Here is a 6,000-nt window from a genome sequence, read left to right as displayed (position 1 = left end):
TGACATTTAAAAGTGATTCCTGGCGCAACCGTTTTTGAGGGTGACATGATGCATAGATGATTCTGGACTGTTTAAGAAAAAAATGCAAAAAAAGTGGCTTTCTTTGGTTTCTATAAACATAAACACTTGATCTTTGCTGCTTTTTTATTCTATAAACTACGGTACATTGTGAAAATGATAAAGAAAATTGTTGCCGTTTGAAATAAGCTTTATATTTTTATATCTGGAAAATTGCTGTTGATACTACAACATAAATATGGAGAAAGTGTTATATGACAATTTTACATATTTTGTATGTTCTGTATATGTAATTCTGCTCAAGATTTGATTTAATATTTCTGATTTGGAGAACAATCTGTATATAAAATGCCAACACTCCTCCGTTTGAGAAACTCCAAGGCAAACTTAACTAGCTATTAATGATATATACCAAGAGTAATAATATAGCTTTACTAATTGTAGATATGAAAGTTAATGTTCCCACAAGTGGAGTAATATCATGGAGCTAAAGACAATGTCATGTCTTTTTAAAATCATAATCACCAGAAGATGCATTTTTGTGCACTTCTTTAATTGACATGACATACTGCATTTTCCGCACAAGCAGGCATTATACATTGCTAACTGAAATCCTGTAATATTAATGTTTGGGTGAATGAAGCAAGACTATTGATAAAACAACTTGGTACCAATGGGTAAACATGTTAGAAATGTTGATTTCCACTAATAATTTTATGAGAATTGCTCAAATTAATTATTAGAGTTGCTCTAATTAACTACAGCTTTCATTTTTCTAAGTTAGCTTTAATACACTAATTTGAAGAGAGTTATCCAGTTTAAACATGTCTCAAATAAAGCTTAATATTCTTCGCTTTTTAGTGAAATGATGTTTAATGTCTAAAGAGCATAATATCTACAATTCCTTAATTCTTTAGAGAACAGTGTTATACAGTACTTTATTTTTAACATTGAAACACCTATTTAGTTCAACAGTATACAGCTGCCATGGCTAGGAGCAATTAATTGCTTATTAATGGTTCATGGAGTAAGGCTATACTGCATGAGACAGAAACTCGTAGATGGCAACACGAGGAAGGGCCATTATTGAGGGGAAATGTTTGGGACAAATGTTCTTAGGATCAGCCTTGACAGCTGTAGGTAAAACTTTGAAAAACTGGCATTAATTACGCCAGAAAGCTATTTATGGTGAAAAACGTCACCCTAGATGGGTCGGTGGTTTTCTTCTATATAAGTTGGCTTTATCAGGAAGCAGTGGCAGGACACATACCTTGCGTACTGATACTCCAAGGTTCAGTCATAAACATCACCAGAAAGTCAAGAAAGCTTTTGCCAGTCAAAAGTTGACTCTATGGTAGATGAAGGTGTGGCCTCACTTGCACCGATCCCTGCCTTGCCACCTCCTTGGAAGCAGGAGCACCTTTCAAATTGCCCTGTAGAGAGAGCCCAGAGGAGCCGAGCTAGCCCTGCGGGGTGTGCGTACCGGCCCCTCATTTGCTCTTCGCTTGCTCTATGCCTCAGGCCTTTCATCTGTGTCCTTCAGACAGGATGCAGGCAAGGGCAGTGCGTGGAAATCCCCTGCAGGAACAGCCACCCGTTCCTCCATGTTGTGCCCACCGACCTTCGGCTCTCAAGCGAAGTGGGAAGTGGAAGAAACTCACATGCTACCTGAGGCAAAGCACCTGCCTTTCCTCCTTCCTTCTTTCCCCTCCTCCCATCCCTTGGTGGGAACCTGCCAGAAGGTTCCTTCTCCTAGTGCTGTGTCTAAAGTGCACTCTCCCCCCCCCAAGAGAGAGGGGGGCACATTTGGAAGAGACGGAAGCGGGTGCCCAGCTGCTTCTGCCACTGAGCCTGGCTAGACCGTTGGCTGTCAGCTTGGCTTCCTTAGAAAGGCCACTAGAGTTTATTCCCCCTCCTTTTTTCGAGAGCCGGAGGCAGGGGAGGATCAGTGGACACAACACCGAGGAACATGACGGAGCTACAAGTCCCATGTAGGAGTCCCATGTCCCGCAGCCCAACCCGCCTGACATACCACACCTAAATTGCATCTCTGGAACCGCCTTCTACCGCACGAATCCCAGCGGCCGATAAGGTCCCACAGAGTTGGCCTTCTCCGGGTCCCGTCTACCAAACAATGTCGTTTGGCGGGCCCCAGGGGAAGAGCCTCCTCTGTGACGGCCCCGGCCCTCTGGAATCAACTCCCCCCCCGGAGATTAGAACGGCCCCCACCCTCCTTGTCTTTCGCAAGTTACTCAAGGCCCACCTATATCGCTACGCATGGGGGAATTAAGACATCTCCCCCAGACTTTCTTATATTTTATGTTTGGTATGTATGTGTTGTATGGTTTTTAAATTGTTGGGGTTTTTTAATGTAATTTTATTATTAGATTTGTTCCATTGTTATACTGTTTTTATTGTTGTGAGCCGCCACGAGTCTTCAGAGAGGGGCAGCATACAAATCTAATGAATTGAATTGAATCTCACCATGAGACGCACATCCTACCCAACACTTGCAGCTCCGTCGCTTTCCGCAGCTTTGTGTCCAGAGAATCCTATTGTAAAAGAAAACTTCTCCCGAGTTCGAGAAGTTTGATTGAACTCAAGAGAAGTTTTCTTTTATAATGGGCTTCTCTAGACACATGGCCAAGTAACATGACGCAACTATAAGCGTCAGGTAGGATGCGCCTCTTGCAGCCCAACACGTCCCACAAGCCAGAAATGAGCCTCTTGTGAGACTCGTCATGCCACTACTGCTGCCTTGTGGAGAAGGACACTGCAAGGCTTGTGCCATTACATATAAGAATGGCAGCAGGACCCCAGCTATGCTGTATCATGAAGCTCGTGGCAATCCTGTAGGTCATGCGTGCAATAGCACAACAAATCTTGCAGAGTCCTGCTCCACGAGGCGGTTGTGGCAGGTCAGCCGCTCAGCCAGCGCCAAGAACAAGGAGGGGAGGTGGCAGCGATGGGACATCCAGTTCCATGCTCGCTGCCCACTGCACCTCCAAAATAATTTAAAAAAACCTCCAAAAATAAGGCCAAGGCCATTTTTCAGGGTTCAAAAAATATAAGGCCCTGTCTTATTTTGGGGAGACACGGTAGTACTGTATATAAAATTTAGGGTATTCCAAGACTTTGCAGTTAAAGAACAAGATACTATTATTTCCCAAAACCTCCATCCCACCTTGGGATGGACATTTAGTTATGTAGTTAAAAGGTACCTTGAAATTGCCTGTCTTGGATCCCAGTCCAAGACTTATGAAATATCTTTAAAATAAAGCAAGCAACTGTTCAAGAAACTCTTTGAAAAATGGAAACTAATCAAGAAAATACCCCCCTTTTAAATAATCATACAATGAGCAACTTGAGAAGCAACTTAAATTCTTCATCATGGGCAGAGCCAGCAGAATACGCCCCCTAGGACCCAGATTCAGCTCAGTCCTGAGACTGGACAGACGTGGCTACCTTTTCTCCCTTCCTGAATAGTGATTTTCAAAACCTTTATTGCTCCTCCTTCGATAGACATAGTGTAGTTCTTTCTACATAGTGCGGATTTTTTCCCCCCAACTCCTATGGCAGAATAGTTGACTTTGGGCGATTGGCAGCTGAGCCTTGGCTCCTGTGGCAGTTACTTTAATTGGCATTGACAATCAAGGGCTTGCCCTGGTCTATCGTTGGAGTGGTTCGTTCCCTGAAGTTGAGGTGGAACAGAAACAGGGTGGCGTGGCATCAGAGGTTCCCAAAACCGGTTGCCTGTTATCACTGACTGTTAATTCCTTGCTCCATCACAGGAGAGTTGCACCTGCCCGCCAAGCCATGGCGAGACCCTTCAACCTTCTTACCACCCATGCCACTTTGGACCAGATGCTCTGTTTGACTGTTACGGTGGATGCTACCTTCCCACCTAGTATCTAGTGGCCTGAGAGGAAGGGCTGGCATAGTCACTTGAGCTCATGCTCACTCGACCTCTTCTGATAATGGCCCTCTGATTGGTTGGCTCCTCAGCCTTGCCTCGGCTGGAAGGCTTCCTAGAGCTTGATATTCTGCTCGTCTTTGGTGCCTGGACCACACAGGGCCTGCTCTGGTTGGCACCAATGGCTCCTTGGCTTCCCACAAGCCTGCAAGTTTCCTTCTGACAGTTGCGGTGGCCATTTTAAGAACATGGGGCAAGTGACAGCATAAAGCTAATAGCCATGCCCGGAAAGAGGGGCATGGGAATCGGAGGAGTTATGGCCTGAATACAAGAGGATGGAACAGGCCCTTATCAAGGCTTTTGAGGTGGCCCCCTAAACAGTCAAAGCCTCTTCATCTGCTTCCTTTTTTGCTCGCTCCTCCTTGATTTGGCTGCATCTCATCCAGGAACAAATTCCTGCCTCCAACCTGTGGGCGAAGCAGGACATGAATAAGGTCTTTACGGCCACTCAGTTTGCAGTGGATTCCACTGTCCATCCGTCCTGATTTTCCTCCAAGACTGCCTTCGTGGTCGCGAAACACTTGCATTGGCTCCGTCAGTGGTCAGTGGACACCCGCCACAAGTGGCACTTGGTTTCCCTCACTACGGGGGCCAGAATCTATTTGGGAGAATCTCTGGACACAATTCTGATCGAGACTCTGGACAGGAGGAAAATCCTACCATCTCTTTCTCGGAAGGGCAACTTCCGTCAGATGCACCTCTTCTCATAGGGTGGAGCCAGCATTCAGCCCTGTCCATGAGAGGTCTGTTCCTGGATCCTCTATTGGATCCTTTTCCAGACTGTTTCGCATTAAGGACAGCTTACAGCAGGGTTTCCCAACCTTGGCAACTTGAAGATATCTGGACTTCAACTCCCAGAATTCCCCAGCCAGCTTCTGGGGAATATCCAAATATCTTCAGGTTGCCAAGCTTGGGAAACACTGGCTTACAGGGAGTGGAACCTATATATTATTGACTGTGTCCAGTAGGTAGCCACATTGAGTCTGCTTCTTTGGATTCCTCAAAGCTGGGTCCTAGGAGGGAGGATTCTGCTAAAAGAAGCAGACTCTCGGTCCTCATTCTGAGTGGACGAGGACAACTCAACCTGAATTCTGGCTCCACCCTGTGAAATTTATTTATTTATTTATTTATTTGATTTGATTTGATTTGTATGCCGCCCATCTCCGAAGACTCGGGGCGGCTAACAACAATGAAAAGACAATGAAAACAAATCTAATATTAAAAAATAATCTAAAAAAGCCCAATTTAAACAACCACTCATACATACAAGCATATAGAAATGAGCTGTATCAGGTATGATCAACGCCCCTTCTGTCCTGGAAAATTCAAAATCTGTTGATCAGGCAATTATGCCCCTCATTAATCTTAGTGTGTATTTTTTTTAGTATTTGCTGGCATGCATACAGTTGATAAATTTCCCATAACCTTAAAAGAACATGCACAGTTAATTTAAACTGCAGTGTTATCTTAGACCAAAATAAGTACTGTTTAAAGGATAGAGTTTAAATCTATAAAATCATTTGATGCCTAAAATTAATCATAATTAAAAGAAGGACACAGTCATTATAGTTTTTTTAAAAAACTGGTGGGAGACCAGCATGAATAAAGTTAGCCCAGCAAACAGTGAGAATATTCACTGATATCTAAAAGTAGACTAGAAAAAAAATGAGAAATGTGGTCCATCAATGGTATTTATTTGATCAGACTCTGGTGAAAGGCATTACTGTATAGGCTTCCTGGGAACCTAAGCAAGGTGGTTGTGTTAAGGGATAAAGGTATGATTTTTGAGTGCAAGTCTATTTGGTTAACTTAGAGTTTGGTAAATTAGGAAAAACCTTTATTCATGGTTGATTGAGTAGTACTAACTGTAGTCTATAGTTTGAAGATTTCATGTGTTGTGGCCCAATCAAGGAAACAATACAGTATACTGTAGTTTGATCTAAATTTTAACATGATGGGAATAATAATTTTTTTGAAACTATCAGATTATATATTAATGCTACATGGTA

The sequence above is a fragment of the Erythrolamprus reginae genome, chromosome 8 (genome assembly GCF_031021105.1).
Source record: "Erythrolamprus reginae isolate rEryReg1 chromosome 8, rEryReg1.hap1, whole genome shotgun sequence".
In the NCBI taxonomy this organism is placed as follows: domain Eukaryota; kingdom Metazoa; phylum Chordata; class Lepidosauria; order Squamata; family Dipsadidae; genus Erythrolamprus; species Erythrolamprus reginae.
The sequence above is the reverse complement of the archived record's forward strand: the minus strand, read 5'-3'. Positions refer to the sequence as shown.